The sequence below is a fragment of the Mustela nivalis genome (genome assembly GCF_964662115.1).
Source record: "Mustela nivalis genome assembly, chromosome: 5".
In the NCBI taxonomy this organism is placed as follows: Eukaryota; Metazoa; Chordata; class Mammalia; order Carnivora; family Mustelidae; genus Mustela; species Mustela nivalis.
In genome coordinates this window covers 56,374,702-56,395,262 of record NC_139024.1, presented here as the reverse complement: position 1 = coordinate 56,395,262, position 20,561 = coordinate 56,374,702, and positions in this window count along the sequence as shown.

Here is a 20,561-nt window from a genome sequence, read left to right as displayed (position 1 = left end):
TCCTTTGTAGGGTTCTACCTACCAGGGACTGAGCTCCGACCAGGATTCAGGCTCCTCTCCAGTACCAGTGCAAGAGAACTATGACAAAGAAAATGGCTGTAATCCTGGCCTTGGGCGTGGGGGTAGAGACAGGAAAACAGTGTTTTGTAATCTTTTCTGTGGACTCTCAGACCTTTAGATTTTAAAGACCAGTATATATAAAGCAAAACAAAATAAAAAACCAAAAACCTGAAGAAAGAACTTAGATTACTAACTAGCTTTTTATTGCGCTAAGAAGTAAAAATTGCACCTCTTGTATTAATGCTTCATTTCCTAAATTAAAGGAGATTTTAATACCATTAGCCAGGACATAATCACAGAATAAAGGTCAGCTCTTTAAATGAATAAATTTAGCTTTTTGAAAAATTCAATCTGTTTTTCTTATTTTGTCAAATTTGGCCCCGGATGGACTCTGGTCCTCAGTCCAGAGTTTGAGAGACAGAAGTAGAAAGAAAGGCTAGTGAAACAGGTGGGTGCTGCTACAGCCTTGCCTTCCCCTGCTTCCTATCCTGGATTGAGTCACATATTTGCCCTTGACCTCAGTTGTCCTCCTACAAGATGAAGTGGCTAAAATAAATGATCCCTAGAACCCTTTCTAGCTTTAAAACCTCAGGATTCCATGATTGTACTTATTGAAATCTGGGGCTTTCCCCTTTACTAAATCACCTGGTTGATACTAGGTCACCCCTCAGGCTGAGTCATTCAGGCTGTAAACTTTTGTCTCCTTTGCCCCTTCCATCTTAGTAATTTTCCATGTCCAGGCAATCCAAAAACAAAAAACAAAACAAAAAAATCCTTTCTTCCTGTCTTTCCCATTCATTCCCAGTTACCATCATAGGCACATTTGGGCTTCTGCTGGTCCCTAACCAGTCTTTCTGCCTCCAGTGTTTCCGACCTCAAACCAGTCATAGTTCTTCCTAAGAACTATTGACATAGTTCTTCCTAAGACATCCTTTTCATGATGTTATGTTTTTACTCAGATATCCATAATGACTAGGGCCCATGGGTAAAGCCTCAACTCCTGCCTTCAGCTACTCAAAAAACATCTTTTATTCTAGCCTGATCAGTTTCCTTTTTTTCTCCACCCAACACCACACAGTCCAATTCCAAGTCACCTGTGCCCATGTAAGTTAGTGCCTGAACTTCTGCCCTCTTAAGCTATAACCCCATGTCCTCTTGTGAGAGGTTTCTCTAACTCATATTATTTATTTTCAGCACTTTGACCTGTGCCCCATGACTCTATTACCTGTTTTTCAAACATATGTCAGCTTCAAGATTATCTCAACCCCCTAGAAGCATGTTTTTGCATTGTTTTGTATCTCCCCTCAGTCTCTGGTATCCTACCATGCATATTATAGATACTTAATGAATACTTGTTACTTCATAAACAAAACATATACTCCTCTCATTTCATCCTATCCCCATTTTCAGTTTCTGTCCTGTGTTCTAACTCCTCAGATAGACTTCTTTTAGTGCCCTATCAAGGAAATAAATCTAAAACTTCAGTGGCCAGCAAAGAAAATGCCAGGAATCACAGGTTTCCTCAAAAATGCTCTCTTCTCTAGTATACATGGAGTCGACTTCCAGAGCAAAGCTATCATCTGTGTGGCTTAATCACCCAGAGGAGTGAAAGGGACCCTGGAAACTTAAAGTAAAAAAAAGGTATTGCTATAGGACATTGTTGAAATTGTCAATCATGTGCATTTTAATGTTTCACAAATGAGTTTCACAATAGGAGTAGACCTACATACTGCCTTAAAAAAAAAAAAAAAAAAAAGGAGACCCTCACAGCTCCTCACAACACTCTATACAGGTTGTCTCACACTGGTTTAGATGAGGCATAGCTCCTAGTGTTTTTGTTTTGTTTTGTTTTCCTAGAGGCCATTCTCAAGATGGGGAGGGTATAAAAACCATAAGAATATAATAACACCATAAATAGAAATACAAAACCTAACCACCAGACTAGACTGTAGAGAGAAAAGTTGCCAAAGAATGAAAATTCAGTTGATAAAGCAAATTTAACAGCCAAACGAATTCATCTTCCCTTTGTTCAATGTCAGGCAAATAACGTCCATGTACAAGATTTTCTTTCCTGCGTAGACCAGCCAGTCCTCAGGTAGCCCAGGGACCAAGGCAACAGATAAGTCTGGATTGAAGTTTAAGTCATGTACTAATTAAGGAAAGCATCATTGGCCAGAGACAAGTGTGAGAGGGTGGGGGCTGATTTGCAGCTGTGAAATCATGGGACAATCGGAATTCCCAGCTGGGACTGCGGTGGGAAATACCATTCCTCTTTTGTGATATGCTCATAAAGAATAAGAGAGAAAGAGCCACTTTGATCACCTAATTGCCAGAGTTTAGAATCTAATAGCTGTAATTATATTTTCTATACAAGTTTCTTTGAAGTATGCAGAATGTGACAATTAACATACAATTATATGGTAATTTAGAAAGAACCTGTCAAGGATCATATTCATAACCCCAACTCAACCTTGCAGTTTTATGTAAATAATCAGGGGAATTTGAGCCAAGGAAGCATGGAATGTTGAAAAAAGTAGAAAACCCAGGTATTGTTCTTGTATACCACATACTCCTCTAGGACTTTGTTGAAATTATTTATCACGTGAATTTAATTCATAATTTCAGTTATTATAATTAGATTTATTACTATAGATCCTAGCTTACAGAATATATGCCCATTGACTGCATAAAGGAACACATGAATAATTTTATCCTCAGAAAGCCTGAGTGCCAAGTTGTTGTATTTACATTTCAGGTAGCTACCACTAGGGGGAACTAGATCGTGTAGGAGCAGGTAAGCAGGTGGCCTGTCTAGTGGGGGTAATAAAGAAGCAGTCTTAATCAAGTGTCTACAAATGTGAATGTAACTTTGTTAAGCTGACAGCACGTTTGGAGGTAATATTTAAATTCTATGTATAAATTTCACATTATTCAAAGAAATTTTATGTAGGTAAGGTATCTGGGAGAAAACGCTTTTAATTTACCTAATAAATGAGCTCACTATGCAGTGCTGATAGTGTCTTCTCTGTTCAATTGCAGAAGTAGCAAAGTTGCATGTCTGAAGCTCAGTGGCATGCTAGGAACAGGAAGAGGGTTTGAAGGGAGTTGTTGGAATCAGAGCAGCACTTTGTTGCAAAGTTGTTACTTAGTTCTAGCCCAGAGCTGCTGTTGCCTGAAAACGGAAGGAGGTCGTTAGGTATCTTTGGATGATTTTTGTAGAAGCTCCTGGAAATTTAGATAAATTGTGTCAAAACCACCTCAAGTTTTTTTTGAAAACCTGTCTGGGGGAAAAAGACCAACCACAAAAGAACCTGCATCATCAGCAACTCTTATTTTCCTAACTCACACAAAAGATGACACAAAAGAAAAACAGACTTACTTCTGTGGGCAGCCAGTCTCCAAACTGTCTTACTTCCCTCTGGAGCTAGACTTCTTGTGCACAAATGCTAGCTTGTCTATTAGTGGCTAATCCTGGGGCAAATGTTAGAGATTGAATGTTTGTGTCCCCGCCTAAAATTCATACGTTGCAGCCCAGTCTCCAAGGGGATAGAATTAGGAAGTGAGGCCTTTAGGAAGTGATTAGCTCGTGAGGGCAGAGGCCTCAAGAATGAGATCAGTGTTTTTATGAAATTGACCCTGCAAGGTTCCTGGGCCCCTTCTGCCACGTGAGATGACAGTGAATTGGAGTCTCACCAGACACTAAGTCTGCCAGGGATAAGATCTTGCTCTTCTCAGCCTCTAGAAGGGGGGGTGGATATCTATTGTTTCTAAGTCACTCAGTCTGTGGTATTTTATTACAGTAGCCCAAAAGGGTTAAGACTAAGAAAGTTAGTTAACCTCTCCTGTGACACACAGACACTCTGGGATGGCCCCAAATGACTCCTGTCTCCTAGTATGCACATTTTTGTGTAATCTTCTACACCTTGAGTATGGGCAGGAACTGTGACTTGCTTCTAAGCTGTAGAAGATGTCAAAGGCATTGGGCTATCACTTATAAAAGACTGTGACTTTCATCTCACTGGCAGACTCTCTTACTGGCTTTGATGAAACAGGTCACCATGCTGGAGGGACCCATGTGACATGAAACTGAGGGCATCTGCTGGACAATACCCAGCTAGGAACCAAGAACCTCAATTCAATGTGCCACAGGAATCTTGCCAACAACCATGTACATGAGATTGGAAACAGATTGCTTCCCAGTCTTTCAGCCTGAGACCAGAGCCCTAGCCAACGCCTTGGTTGCATTCTTATAAGAGACCTTGAATAGAGACCCCCATTAAACTATGCTCTGACCCATAGAAAATATGATATAGTGTTTGTGGTCATTTGTTGTATAGCAATAGATAACTAATATACCATGCCTTCCCTTTCTCATCTCTAAAATGGAAAATATAAAGCACTGCCCACCCACACCCAACAGAGGCTATTGTGCAGCTTAAATGAGTTCGTCCATTCTAAGGAAAGTACTTAGAACAGTGCCCAGTGCATATGAGCCCTCTGAAGTGTTGTTTGTCTTTTCCTCAGGCAGATCTTAGATGTGAAGTCAGGCATCTTAGCAAGGAATGTATAGTGAACAGAAGCTGAGAGAGCTGTGTCAGTGCTGCTTGAAACCCAAGTGACAAATTCTGACACAGTGTTGGGCAGACGGAAATTTGTTCCCACTTGTGTACCACCAAGGGCAACTTTGCCACAGAACCTGACAGAGTTGTCGGCCTACCCATGGAAGCTGGGGAGCCATGCTCTCACAGAAGAGACAGCAGAGACTCAGCCTCTCCCTCAAGCCAATGACCAGTGAGGAAGAACCCAGATGGAAGATCATCAGTGGATTTATTTTTGAGCACATGGGATAACCCCCCTGGGAAAACCCAGAAACATCTAAACCAGCCTATGAGACACGCCTCTGAAGGGTAGTATGCCCTACCACTGAGATTTGTAGCTGAATCCTTCCATTAAGTCTTATAGTTTCAGTCAGGTAACCCCAAGTGACCCAGAAGCAGGGTCTGTTGTCTGTCTTGTGCATTCCTGTATCCTCGAACCCAGGGGAGGATGATATATGTGATGTTAAATAAGTATTTGCTCAATGACACTGGTGTTACTTCGATATTTATGAATTATTAGTACTTCCTACTTTCAAATGACAGTACAGTTTTCACAGACTTTCTCTCACCTGACCTTATAACTGACAGTGAAAGAAAAAGGATGCGTAATAATATTGGCTCAGAACTTCACCTGCCCACAGGTGAGACACATTTCTGGGAACAAAGGCAAGCTGGTCCTCAGGGTGTTTGCTTTTCCACTCCAGGTCAATATGTGAGGTTTGCCAAAGTTAATTTAACTCGCTAGAATAGAAATTTTCCTTAATAAATAACTTAACCAACATTACTTTCATCTCTCTTTAGTTATATAAACAATTGATGTGTTCAGAGTGTGGATGATGGGACTGGTGAAAAAAGTGTGTAAGCAAATCAATAATTAGGAGGTGATACTGATGATCACTCAAGGTAGGTTAAGTCACTCTAGTAGGAAAACCTCTATCACTTAAGTCTCAAAAGTAAAAATGAAAACTTCAGGGAGTTTTCTCATTAGAAGAATTACATGTCTTTTAGAGCATGGAGGAGAGAACAGAAAGACCTAGAAAGCAAAAGTGGGCCTTTTAATTCTCTTTCCAGTATAAAAATGATTGAAAGGTAAAAGTGGTCTCCGTTTCTATCAGTATACAAAGCTGAAGTTAATATCTGGCAAAGGGCCCACTGGCTCATACCTGGACGGACTCCCCCTTGAGGAAAACAAAACCTGAGAAGTATGTGTCTTGTCCTCTCCCTCAAGATTGGGAAGTCTGAGGTGTACACCCAGCTATGTGAAAGTTGAGTGGGACACAAAATTGTCAGTGTGTTCCTTTGATGATTATGAGGTCTTCTAAAATAACCTAATAAAAAACCGATAACCATGGTCTAGGCAGTACTTTATTAAGGATTATGGACATTTTTGCAGCAACAGCAGATCTGAAGCATGGGAATAGGAGATTCTCTGTGCCAAAGGACCAAATGGAGAGATGGAGGCTTCCAAATTGAGCTCTGAAATTTCACCTCCTCTTTGTTCCCCTGTGGACTTGGGCCAGAAGCTAAACCTTCCACCCAATCCCCCTAAATTTGTATCTGTTTCTTTTCTTTTCTTTTTTTTTTTTTTTCATGTGAATTGCACACTAATTCTGATATAACCAGAACTGGCATAGGATACAATTCTGACATCAACATGCCAAATTTGTCTGGACCTTCCTGGGCAAATTTTGCTCCATGTAGATGTTTTATTGAATTTCTTGGACACAAAGGAAGAACCAAAGTTAATTGCCCCTGATATCCTTCTCACAGAATTCCTGGAGCTAGTTTCACTGGCATTTTATGTTCCCCAGGGCATTTTGACTGTTCATATCACCCATATTTTGTAAGTAGTAAGGACAGTAAAATCAATTTCTGAGCCAGGGCCCAAGTCTAGGACCTGACTCCCACACACTGTGATTTAATTAAGAATACATGGAAAACAAACACAACTCACACAAAAACTAAATTAATTCTAAATTGGCTTACAGTTCACTTATCAGATGCTTAATTTCATTTCCAATGTGATTTGGAAGGATCCAACGCAAGCCTGTGTAGGTCATTCATTAAAACCAATGTCAATACAACGCAAATACCTCATCATCTTCTTTGGGTATCAAAAAGGTATCCAAGTCTCTCTCAAACATTTCAGAGCCCAAAGAGCTGGCCACACCCCAATTCTGCTCCTCCACACTCTCTCTGCTTATCGTATGCAGAGAAACATTATAAACAACGTACGCTTCTATTCCTTCCCTTTCTTAGTGAAGTCACGTAACAATATTCTTTAGAGAAATAGAACTGACAGATGCCTCAGCACTAGAATAACTCTCAGCTACTTCCCACATTTGGTTAAAAGCTTTTAATGTTTATTAAAGAAGATAAACATTTATGAAATACGAGAAAGCAGACTTTGGAAAGAGACAGATGGAAAATACTACTATTCAGGGTTGGCCTTAATGCAAAGTACATCAAAGTACCTCATCTAATGGTTGTACAAACTCATGGCTAAGACGGCCCTGACGTGGCATTATGTGAACCGCAGCATCAACTCATCCTTAAACAAAACAAACAAAAGAACAAATGAAAAGCATCCTTGAGTTCACCTAAGATGTCTGAAAACATAGAGATCTCAGGATCAGGGATGAGGGGTAAGTAAAAGAATCCCTGAGACGGGGAGCTGGTCAAGGACATCTTCTTTATTCCCTAAGAGCCCCCGAGAGCCCCCTGTGAGTCTAGGTGATTACAATAGCTTCCAGCCTCAGTCAGACTTCGCTTTAGTAAATGCAGGTGCCCTGGGCCAGAATGGATGAGATTGGCCCACACACCAGGTCAGGAAAAATATTCTCCCTTTTGACCCTCTGTTCTTGCCTCAGCCCTTGAAGTCCTGGCTTGGGCACCATTGTCCTGCTGTGCTGTTTTCATTAGCAAAGGCAAGTTCTCCTGCTCCAAAAGTCCGATAAATCCATCTTGATAAATACAATTGAACTAAACTAATTTTAGGTGAAAAGCCCCTTAAATTTGTATAATACATTTTAAGTTATTTTATTTCTTTAATTTTTTAAAGAGATTTTTACTTATTTATTTATCAGATAGAGAGAGCACAAGCAGGGGGAGCAGCAGGCAGAGAGAGAAGCAGGCAGAGGAAGAAGCAGGCTCCCGGCTAAGCAAGGAGCCTGATGCAAGACTTGATCCCAGGACCCTGGGATCATGGCCTGAGCTGAAGGCCGAGGCTTAACAACTGAGCCACCCAGGCACCCCCAGGCATCCCTTTTTAAAATTATTTTAAATAAATCATAATCCAATTATTGTAACTTTGCTATTATTTTTGTGTTATTCAAGTTATCCCTACTTAGCATTGGGGGAAGCAGGGACAAAGAACATTTAAGCAAGTTCTACCTTCAGGTCTTTCAACACAGGACTGGGAGTAGAGCTGAGATCCCCTGATGCTGTGTTCACCGTCTTGCAGGAACAAGATGAGCAAATACATTAGACCTTAGAGATAATTAACCCATCAATTTAGAAAAAAAGACGTCAGTGCAGACACTAAAGGCTGTGTAAGGCCAGTGCTAATCATTGTGGTCAGAACAACGTGGCCTCAGTAAACCTACTGTCTGGCACCCACACCACTTTGAGCATCACCTTGCTTTAAAAAGAGCAACCTGGGAGCACCTGCCTAGCTCAGTTGGTTGAGCATCTGACTCTTGATTTCAGCTCAGGTCATAAACTCAGGGTCATGAGTTTAAGACCCGTGTCAGGCTCTGCTCTGGGTGTGAAGCTTACTTGGGATTCTCTCTCCCTCTGTTCTTCCCCCCACCCCCCACCAACTCACCACCCACTGGCTCTCTCTTAAAAAACAAAAGAAGGGGTGCCTGGGTGGCTCAATGGGTTAGAGCCTCTGCCTTCGGCTCAGGTCATCATCCCAGGGTCCTGGGATCGAACCCCACATCGGGCTCTCTGCTCTGCGGGGAGCCTGCTTCCTCGTCTCTCTGCCTGCCTCTCTGCCTACTTGTGAGCTCTGTTTGTCAAATAAATAAATAAAATCTTAAAAAAAAAAAAAAGAACAAAATACAAAAAGAGCAACACTGCTGTGGGGGAACTGATACCTCCATTTTCAGAGTATTTCCAAGTGTTGGTTTTCTGGAGTCATGCTGCTCACAATTACCAATTCTAAATGAGGTGGCCCAGTGTGCGCTATTTCTGAAGTTGGTACACATTATATACAGGCTAATGAAAGATCAAGTTTCGTTGCTTGCACATGAAATCATAACTTGTGAGGGTGGCAAGGAAATTGTTTAAAACTGAGTGTCTGTGTACATGGAGAGAAGAGAAAAGGAGATAGATAATTGAGGATTTGGGTGATGAAAATAGTAGCAACTAGATCTTGAAGCCATCCTACAGGCAGTAGGGATTTAAAAGATAGTTTGTTTCTAACATTAGATTGCACGTCATCTCAAAAAGTCATCTATACTGTTGTTGGGATTTTATTTTTTTTTTAAGATTTTATTTATTTATTTGACAGAGAGAGAAGCAGGTTCCCTGCTGAGCAGGGAGTGGACACGGGACTCGATCCCAGGACCCTGGGATCATGACCTGAGTAGAAGGCAGACATTTAGCCGACTGAGCCACCCAGGCGCCCCAAAGTCATCTATATTGTAGTAAAATTTTGCTGTATGTGTGACATAGAACAGAATGACTGTATCCCATTTCATTCACAAGTCCATTTAAATAATAAAGCATGCCATAAAAGGATTCTACTATAAACTACACAGGAAAGAAATATCACTTACTATTTTTGAATACATGAAAAAAGTCTTGAGATTATGTTTGGAAATAAAGCATTTAACTCTAAAAGAAAAAAAAAAAAAATCCCACATCTCTCATAGAAGCCAGTCAGTCCAGGGGTGCCTGGGTGGCTCAGTTGGTTAAGTGTCTGCCTTTGGCTCAGGTCGTGATCCTGGGGTTACCGGATCGAGTCCCAAGTCTGGCTCCCTACTCAGCAAGGAGCCTGTTTCTCCCTCTCCCTCTGCTCCCCACCAATGCTCACCCTCTCACAGGTTCTGTCAAATAAATAAATAAATAAAATCTTTTAAAAAGTCAGTCCAAATGGTTTATTGATTGTGTTTCTGCAATTTGCCCTGATTGACATTGGTTAAATATGTGATTAGTATCAACTTGAGACTCAGAATGAGCTTCTAAAGGGCTGGACACTAAGGAATTTACTGTCATTCAGGTGGGGGAGGGGAAGCAATGTAACTGGAGTCAGCACCTGAAGTACAACCACTTGTAGAATGTCTGGTCACAAGGAAAGGCAGGGCCAGGGCCGAGCCTTCCGTCCTGAGAACTCTGATAGGCCGCCCCCTGCTTTGACCTCCCCTGACCTGGCTGTCTCTGGCTGCATGCCCTAGGCTCCCTTGCCAGCTCTTTCTGGCGTGGCTGCTGCTGGCTGCCTCCTGCTCTGCCTTGAGCCAGGCTGGTCCTAGCCCACTAGCACGGTGGTGTCCCCCTGCCTGGGGCCCTGGCTCTGTCTCTCTCAGCATCTTGTCCTCCCTGACTCTCTTGGGAATGAAAAGCAGAGGCATATTAAAAGCCTGAAGGCTTTTTTTTTTTTTTTTTTTTTTACAAGTATACACTGGGAGGATTTCTTTTTTAAAATTAAGAAAAGCAACTCCATCATAAAAAACCCTGTAGCATAAAATTATTAAGTATTCTGTCCTAAGATCCTATATAAGTATCTACTATTTTCCCTTATGAAAATCTGCATTTTCCAGGGGCACCTGGGTGGCTCAGTCAGTTAAGCGCCTGCCTTCAGCTCAGGTCATGACCTGGCATTCTGGGATGGAGGTCCCTGTTGAGTTCCCTCCTCAGTGGGGAGACTGCTTCTCTCTCTCCTTCTGTCTACCACTCTGCTTCTCTCTCTCTCTCTCTCTCTGTCAAATAAAGAAAGGGCTTCTCTGTGTTCTTGCTCTCTCTCTATCAAATAAATAAATAAATGAAATCTTAAAAAAAAAAGAAGGAAAGAAAATTTGCATTTCCCAGAGTTTAAAGTAAGAGTACATGAAATAAAACCCAGTAGGTATAGTTATACTAAATAGAACAGAAAAAACTCTAAACCCGGAAGACAATGAGCATTTCTAATAACAGACAAACAAATGACAGAAACTGACCGAGGTCTGTGGTTTCTACCACACATGTTAACTTTTTACGGTTAGTGTAAGGATAGTGTAAGTGGTGATTCTGTGTTAATAATAGTCCAGAAGCTCAGACCTTCATATCTGACTATCAGGCTAGAACTAGCTTAGCGATGAAGCAAGTGTCTGAAAGCACGAACGGATACCAGACACGATGGATTTCCAATTAAGATGTAAGCAAGCGTACTCAGAACCATCTGGGAATTTAAAAAGCAACTCCTGCTGAGTTTCCATATTTGCCCTGGTTTCTCTGACAAAGATTTTTTTTTTCTACCTTTTTTTTTTCATTTTTTTCATAGAATGAGACTTTCAATTTTTTTTCTTTAAATGGCTGTATTTCTTTTAAGTCTCACTATCTTAGATATCTCATGTAAGGGGAATCGTGAAATATTTGTCCTGCAACTGGTTTCTTTCATTTAGCACAAAACTCTCCAGGTTCTTCCCTGTTGTTGCAAATGGCAGGATTTCTTTCTTTTTTAATGCTGAATAATATTCTATCGTATGTATCTGCCGCATTTTTAAAGATTTTTTAAAATTAATTAATTTATTTATTTGAGAGAGAGAGCAAGAGACAGCAAGAATGGTGGGGAGAAGCAGAGAGAAAGGGAGAGGAGAAGCAGGCTCCATGCTAAGCAGGGTCCCCAATGTGGGGCTTAATCCCAGGATCCCAGGATCGTGACCCTAGTGGAAGCAGACTCAACCGACTGAGCTACCCAGGCACCCACATTTTCTTTATCCATTCATCCATCAGTGGACATTTAGGTTGTTTCGCTATCTTGGCTATTATGAAAAATGCTGTAATGAACATGAAAAAGTAGATGTGATTTTAACATCCCGATTTCTTTTCTTTTGTACATATACCTAAAAGTGGTCATCAGGGACTGGGGAGGGGGAAAGAAGGAGCTGCTATTCAAACAGTATAAAGTTATAGGTATACAAGATGAATAAGCTCTAAAAATCTGCTATGGAACCTTGTGCCTACAGTTGATAGTACTTTCCAGACAGGAAAAAAAAAGTCTGTCTTGGGACTGCACACTTTACTCGGTCCTGAGGACAGTGTTGTAACTGGTGTTTATAATAACATTTTGTAGCACATAAGAAAAAGTGGACATGTTCAGGATCTGAACATGTGTATTTATCAAAATTTCTGTTTTATATGGTTAAAACAAACCAAAACACCACAGCCAAATGATTTTCAAGCTGAAAAGAGTAACACTTAGTGACTTTTATTGCTTAACTTTTTAGAATATTTAATTCACAGAGTTTTCTGGAGAGTCACATTTTCACTGGAAATTTTTTTTTTTAAGATTTCATTTATTTATTTGACAGACAGAGATCAGAAGTAGGCAGAGACACAGGCAGAGAGGAGGCAGAGAGGAGGAAGCAGGCCCCCTGCCGACCAGAGAGCCTGATGTGGGGCTCGATCGCAGGACCCTGAGATCATGACCCGAGCCGAAGGCAGAGGATCAACCCACTGAGCCACCCAGGCGCCCCTCACTGGAAATTTATAATAGAATTTTCTCTAAGCAGAACTAACAATACCATTTAGGGCATCTGATTAATCAATTACATTGACACAGATGACTGGAGACACTCTCAATTTAAAGTCAAAATCACCTGAATTAACTCACTTCAATTTTGGCACAAAGAGTGAAAAAATAGTCTCCCTATTTACAAGAAGGAAACCCTCTGTCATATGCTTGTTGGAGTTCATTTAACAGGCATTTACTGAGTGCATCCTATGTACCAGACCATGGCTATTCCTTTAGGAGGAGTAGACAAGCATTAGGTAAAATTGATCAATTAATGGTCATTCCTATATTCTTTTTCATGTATCTGATGAAAAATAAAGGGTAGAAATAAGCCAAGAATTTCTGTGTCATTTCTGATTTATTGTTATCTATTGATTTAACAGAGATCTACAGACTAAGTTTTATAATTTTGATATAAATAGCAGGTTTTCTATGTGGATGTAGAGAGTTTATCACAAAACTACATATAAAAATAAGAGTGAAAAGGAACTGATAGGTTAATTTTATTCCTGAATGGAGTCAGTAAATCAGAACAATTAATAAACTGGTATACTAATAAGATGCATGCTTTCCTGACAAAGCAAATTATAATGGATACATCCTTATATAAATTACAGGAATGGCTTCATAGATAAGCTAAAATTATTGACTGGTGACAGTAAAATGAATAATAATAATATATCCCTTGATCCATATCAATGATACCCAAACCCAAACTGTCATTTGGTGTACAGTCAATGCTACATAACTCCATTGGGATGAATAAATTTCACATTAGCACCACACTGAGTTCTCTGGGATACTTCTACTGTGGGATACTTCTGTTCCAGGTGGGCGCATTGGGATACAGTGTCCTAAAAAGGAACTACTCCACAGGCATGCATATAGACTTTGGAAACTACTTTTATAGATACACATGATACAATTTTGTAAAACATAAAGTAGGATATTTAATAATTTGTTTTATTAACTATTGCCTCCTCAAAGAAACAACAACAAAAAGGATAAGGACTTCAAAGTCTTTTGGTTGAAAACTCTGTCTTTAAGTTATTATTAGGAATCAATGTAACATGACATCCTGTCTACGGATCTAGATGTACATTTGACAAGTAATCTCATGTGGACCCTAGGTCAAAATTTGGTGTTCCTGAGTGTATCTTAGGAATCTTACAATGTTGGGATCGGCAATCAGATATACTGATTTATAACTTTTGTCAACTAACTGTCAAGTTATCTGAGAAATTTGGGGCTTTTTGACATTCTTTATTTTCTAAGGATGATCTTGGTTGGGCCTATGGAAATTCCCTTCTTCACCTCCAAGAGGAAGTGGAATGGCTTCAGGAAAAAGACATTAAGGTCTTTGTTTTTCCCAAGTTATCCATTCTAACCCTAGCTCTTTCCCTTAGAAGCCATATGAATGTGTCCTTAATTGGCAACAGAGAAGAGTTGCTAGTTACTTGCCAGAGATTCTTTCTTGAATTCTTTATTACTCAAGTATCTATTAAAAGCTCAACTAAGAGAAACAATGTACATGGATGATTTTGGAAAGATACACATTTCATTTATTCCTTTATATGTTGTCCCCTCTGTATTCCTAATATTTATGTCAGACAAGTAGTAGGTATTTCAAAATATTTGCTAACAGAATATATTGTTTTATCCCTTCCAAAATTATTCCTCAATTGTATTTTGTACGATGCTCTGGGATTATACTGAGAATGTCTCTATCAGTCCTCCTGTGGAACTCATGTTATCAGAATACACACTCTCTACTTCATGAAAAACCTTACAACATTTATTTTTCTGGTCCTATTATAACAAATAGTCTTGTTCATTTTTAGAATTTGATTTGCTTTATTTTATGCATATCATGAATTCTGTTACCAATCAGGTTCCCTTTTCCCAATTCCCTGCCATCAAGAAAAATCTGTAGCTCAAAATGCCACGATTGCATTTTTTTAAAAAGATTTTATTTATTTATTTGACAAACAGAGATCACAAGTAGGCAGAGAGGCAGGCAGAGAGAGAGAGGAAGGGAAGTGGGCTCCCTGCTGAACAGAGAGCCCGATGCAGGGCTCTATCCCAGGACCCTGGGACCATGACCTGAGCAGAAGGCAGAGGCTTACCCCACTGAGCCACCCAGGCACCCCTGATTGCATTATTCAATTAATTCAATTCTACTTCTATTTTCTGCCCCATTTGTTTTTCCTTTTTCATCCTCATATAAATTGTAGTTTATGATTTGTTGGCATATTTAATTATTAGTTTATTATATATTTTACATATCCTTTACAATAAAATTGGGTATCAGCAAATAAAATATTTAATTCATCAATTAAATTAAAGATTAAATTTATTGTATAGGAGAATTTGACAGTCATAATCTCTGGCTTTAAAAGCCACTGAGACAAGACAATCTTGTGGAGTCTACTTGCTTATTGTTCTACCCTTCTTCTGGAAAAAAGCAACTCTATCTTCTGGAAACTGCTTCTCTTTCCACTGCAATCATGCTGTCCTCTGACCAACTCTGCCTCCTCGAAAGTGTTGGACATTCCAGGGATGGACTACTACACCAAACCGTTCTACTTAGGCATCTTTTCAGTTGTTTCTTGGGGACAGGGATGTATTACGGGAGAGGCAGGCCTGTCCTATGATGAAATTGAGAGAAAACTTGGGTGCTGAGAGTGATCACATTTCCTGCCTCACAGAGAAAGCCTGGTTCAGTGTGTGAAAAATTTGGCACAAAGCAGAGACAGCAAATGAGAAACAGAAAATAAGTGAGAGATAGGAGAGAACTGGCAACATTCAAATTCCTGGTTCTATCCTTTCCTGATACCCAACTGATTCCTGGTTCTATCTTGTCCTGAGACCCAACTGAATCTTTGCTTTTCATGTGGTTTGGATGTTCACTCCTTCTTTATATTTTGTAAGATAACTACTTCTTTTTGTTTTTCTCTATGTTGGTTCAAAGTGGATTTCTCTCACTTTCAAGCAAGAGTCCTTGCTGATATATGTTGCTTCCAAGCTTTGTCGTGTGGAGTTTGGAGCACCAACCTGATTGCACAGAAAAGCTTTGTCCCTAATCCTAGTCAGCCCCACAGCCTACCTTTGCACAAAGATGTGACTTAATCTTCATTTTGCAAAGGGTATAACTGGCTGTAATTTTCTTTTCTTTCTTTCTTTCATTTTTTAAAATTTTCTTTTCTTTACTATTTTTTTCTTTCTTTTTCTTTTTTTCTTTTTTTTCTAATTTTTGTTTAAAAGAAATTCAGCAATGCCTCTTCTAGATCTGGTATAAAAATATATTTCTGTTTTCTTCTGCAAGATACCAGTATTGCAGTTACTTCCAGCAAACTCAAACTCGAAATTGTTTGCTCTTCTGATTATGTCAAAATTTGGACTTAAACAATAGTTCCTACAGATGTGGGGACATAATAACTAGCATTTTCCAGACTGTTTTACTTCTGTCTCTATATCAAATCAACAGAATTGTACATTCTGGGTTAGGTAAAGTGGAAAGAAGATGGACTTTAGGTCAGGCAGACCTGGCTCCATGTCTTAGATTTACAACTTGGCCCAGTTCCCCGGGTTCTCTCAAGTCCCTCTTAGGTAACTTAGGGAAGATCAATAGCATGTACCCCATAAAGGTGTTAGAGAAAACACATGTAAAGCCCCAGTGCAGTGTCAAGATATGTAAGTGGGAGTTGGAAGGCCATTTCTAGTGCTGGAAATACAGTAGACCTTTAGAAAGGTTATATCTTCCATACTGACTGAGACTAACGATAATCTCAGTCATTTTATCTTATTTGGTCAGTGAAATCAGAATAGCCTCAAAGAGCGATGCCAGGTATCAACAGCTAAAATCTATAAGCGTCTTTAGAAAACAATTTTTCCCAATATCTTCCATGTATTTGAAGAATACATTATAATGCTGTTTAGAAGCAAAAAGGATCATCTCTCCATTCTACCAACAGAGAGGTTTAAAGTCACAAAAATAAGTTTTCCTAGTCCACTGTAAATTAAAAAAAAAATTAAATGGACTTAGTTAATTTAAATTTAAAGGACTATCAATTTTCATACTCTTTGCAGTGAAAACAAAACAAAGAAAGATCCGAGGAATTTCTGCTTGGACCAATACAGAAAGGAGAGAGACAGCCTCTTCTCAGTCTCTGGTCTGTTTCACAACCTTGACAGTTAGGGGATTGTTTATCTTGTGAAATGCCTTTTATACAATCTGTTCTGGAAGGCATTTTGTTTATGGTCTAATACTGTTCCAGCTTTCACAAATTCCCTTCTTTCTCTTTTCTTTCTTGGTTGCTTTCATTGTTTCTTTCTCTTTACACCCTCTCTCACATCAAACACGAAAAACTGACTGTTCTCTGTCTTTGCAGCTCTTCCTCCCACTTCCCACCAGCCCCGTGTCTCCCCTGCTGCGACCCCTGAGGTTGGCTACAAAGAACAGTAGATTGAGTAAACACATATCTATAAATTAAAGGGTTTTCCCTCTTTAATTATAAATATTTGTCAATATTTTATTCAAAGTACCTTATGTAAAGAAAGTTTTAAATGATCCTATGAATTTTCAGCAATAACCTAATGGGTTTTGGTCATACAGCACTATGTATATGCGTCAGAAATAGACACTTAGCCTGTTCATTTAGTCAGTCCCCCAAATGTCAGGATGGCAGGTATCTCTAGCTAGTTTATTGATTGCAATTCTAACTGTCAAGCAGAGAGGTGCTCCCTTTTACTGGGATCTGCAGCCATGGGGATAATGGCGCTGTGAGAGGCCAGGGGCCATCTTTCCTGCAGTTAGAAAGAGCCTACGAACAGGGACAATAGAGGAAAGAACAGCCAGAGATGGAGAAAAGAGAGAAAAGAGCCTGCTGATGTGGTCTTCTGACACTGTTCACAGCTGTCTTGCAATGATCTGCCCAGTTATTTAAGACAATAAATTCCTTCCTTTTTTTTTTGTTTTTTGTTTTTTGTTTTGCCTTAACATGGTTTAAGATCAATGTCTAGCCTAACTTTGAGAAAGTTTCAACATGCCCATTGCTTTTAATTGGCCCATTGCCAATTGAAATGCAGTGTCACATGGTCATATTTGTTCTAAGACAGAATATGATTTTTATTTATTTTTACATCTCCAACCCCAAACCTTTCCTGGATGGGAAGCTTACCAGTTTGCTAATAGCAGAGCTGTGGTATATTTGTTCTATAACATGGAGGAGAATGAGATCACTATTAAAAAAAAAAAAAAGGAAAAAAAAATGGCTCTGTGTATACTAGAAAGGTTGTAACTATTACTGTACTTTGAAGAGACTTACAACAATGTTAAGCAGGTTGTTTGAGATAAACCAGACAGAAACAAAAAAAAAAAAAAAAAAAGAAAGAAAAAAGAAAAAAAGAATGAGGAGGATTCGACTCCAATCAATATTTTTATATAATAATTTCTATATTTTCTATAAAGATGTTTCAAATAAAATTTTGCTTTCCTCAAAAAAAAAAAAACCCACAAAACTCAATGAACCTAGGTATCTGGATTTATTTTCTAGGGTTTGTTTTTTTTTTTCATTCATTATTTCCAATAGCGTTTTGTCCTTTCCAACTTGAGAACACCTAGGAATAATTAAGAAGATATAAAGCCTTGGATTATACTTGATCAGACACCAGGAATCCTGCTGTTGCCATGTACTAACTTATAGTGTCTTAGGCATTATTTTGTTCAAGGACCCTTGAATAAAGGAGCAATAAATGCAAAGACCAAACAGAGTTCATGTTAATTTTCTATTAGTTAAAAACCTCTATTATCTGGGTTTAGCTTTGTATATGTCACACCTGGTGGCTAGTCCCTCGTACAGAGAGGACAGCCAAGTAACCACATTACGCAGCTGTTGTACAAGATTTGGTCCTAACCTTGCCAAGTAGTTGTGACTATGCAACTTGCACTCCTGGGAAAATTAGGTTTGTCATTCTTTCTCAGCTAACCTACCCATGTAGTTTTGCCATTAGAACTTGAATTTTCCAGACCTAATACCTTTAAAAATAGAAGCAAGAATCTCAGTATCCTAATTCTGTCCAATGAGTCACTTTTTATTTCTGCCAACGACCCCTTTGGGAATTAGCCTAAGGTTAATTCCTGCAAGAGTCACGGATGTCTCTCCTAATGGGTTATGCAGAAGGGTGTGGAATCTGTGGTTTAGGAATGAAAAGCAAAAGAACACCTGCTATTAAAATTCCTCCCCCAACCATCTAATATTTTAGCATCAAGGGGACAATCTCATGAATGAAGATAGAACATTTGTTAAATAAATTCCAGCAAATCACTCTTCTCTGAACCTTAATTTCTCTTTTATAGAAATGACAATTCACTTTCTTTTTTAAAAAAGATTTTATGTATGTGGGTATGCATGTATGTATGTATTTATAGAGTGTGAGTGAGGGTGGGGAGGGGAAGAGGAAGAGGGAGAGAACCTTAAGCAAACTCTCTTGAGCTGGGATCCTGACATACACTGGGCTTGAGCTCATGACCCTGAGCTCATGACCTGAGCTGAAATCAGGAGGTGGACGCTTAACTGACTGAACCACCTGTGTGCCCCTAAGATTTTCTTTTTTTAAATAATCTCCTATTGTGGCTCATGGGGCTCAAATGCACAATCCTGAGATCAAGAGTCACAAGCTCCAGCAACTAAGCCAGCCAGGTGTCCCAGACAGGACAGTTCACTTTCTTTTTTTTTTTTTTTTTTAATAATTTTTTTTTAAAGATTTTATTTATTAATTTAACAGAGAGAAATCACAAGTAGACGGAGAGGCAGCCAGAGAGAGAGAGAGAGGGAAGCAGGCTCTCCGCTGAGCAGAGAGCCCGATGCGGGACTCGATCCCAGAACTCTGAGATCATGACCTGAGCCGAAGGCAGCGGCTTAACCCACTGAGCCACCCAGGCGCCCCGACAGTTCACTTTCTGAGCACGTTTGTTGTGAAGAATAAATGAAGATTCAATATATAAATGTAGGCAGTGTTTAGAAATTAATTCTCACCAAACATGCCCATATGTTATCTGGTCCTACTTGCCTGTCCAGTCTTACCTTTCACTATTATCTGCTCTCATCCCTCCAAGCTCTATACTTAGCCCTAAATCTGTCTGATCTCTCTTGCTTCTGTTTTTTTATGAAGTACTCTCTTTGTTACAGATACTGTGTAAAATATATGACATACATTATTTCCTCTACTGCTCCAACCAACCCAAAGGATATGTTCCTTATTGTAACCTTCAGTTTTACAGATGAGGGAAGAGGATCTAGAAAGGTCAGTGGTTCACTTAAGACTTTAGAGCACATGAGTGGTGGAATTAGGATTCCAAGCCAAGCTTGGAATTCAGAACCTAGAACATAACTGCCTTGCTCACTGGCCACATCAATTTCCTTCTCAAGAATGAACAATTACCTCTATTATCAGGACTGTAGTGAAAACACATATGAAATCAGAGTCTTCTAAGAAAAATAAGTACTGGGAAGAAAGGGTTTCAGTTTGTATTACGAAATTAAAACAAAAATAAAAATGGACCTTACTGGGGTACCTGGGTGTTTAAGTGGGTTAAGTGTCTGACTCTTGGTTTTGGCTCGGGTTATGATCTCAGGATCATGAGACAATAAGTATTATGCAGTATTCTCCATAATAGCACAGGATGTCAAGCATCCCTGATGCCTGGCTTCCAGAAAATTCTGATACCTTCCACTATCCTGGAGCAAACCAAAAATTGTCTTTGTGTATTTTCTCAATTTGAGAAATTAAATTGTACAAATTAAATTGTAGATTCTGATATGCCTCATTTTATTAGTTATTAAGATGTCATTGTTGCTGATGCCTTCACAGTATTTTGGTCCAAATTTTACATATAAGTATATACTATTCCTTCTATCCCAGCAATTTTCTCTTTCTCCCAACCCTGGCCCAAATCTGGCTAATCCCCATTCATCCTTCAGGTTCCAGTTCATATCTTACTTTCTTAATCTCCCCAAACTGGTTTTATGTATTTGATTACAGAGCTTCTTGTATCATGTGGTACTGTTACGAGTGAGTTGGACGGTTCAGTAGTCAGGGCCGGGGTCCCCAACGAGAAAATATGGAGTCAGGACAGCTAAGACAGAACAGCACTGACATCCTGTTTTGCATATTAGACATAAGCA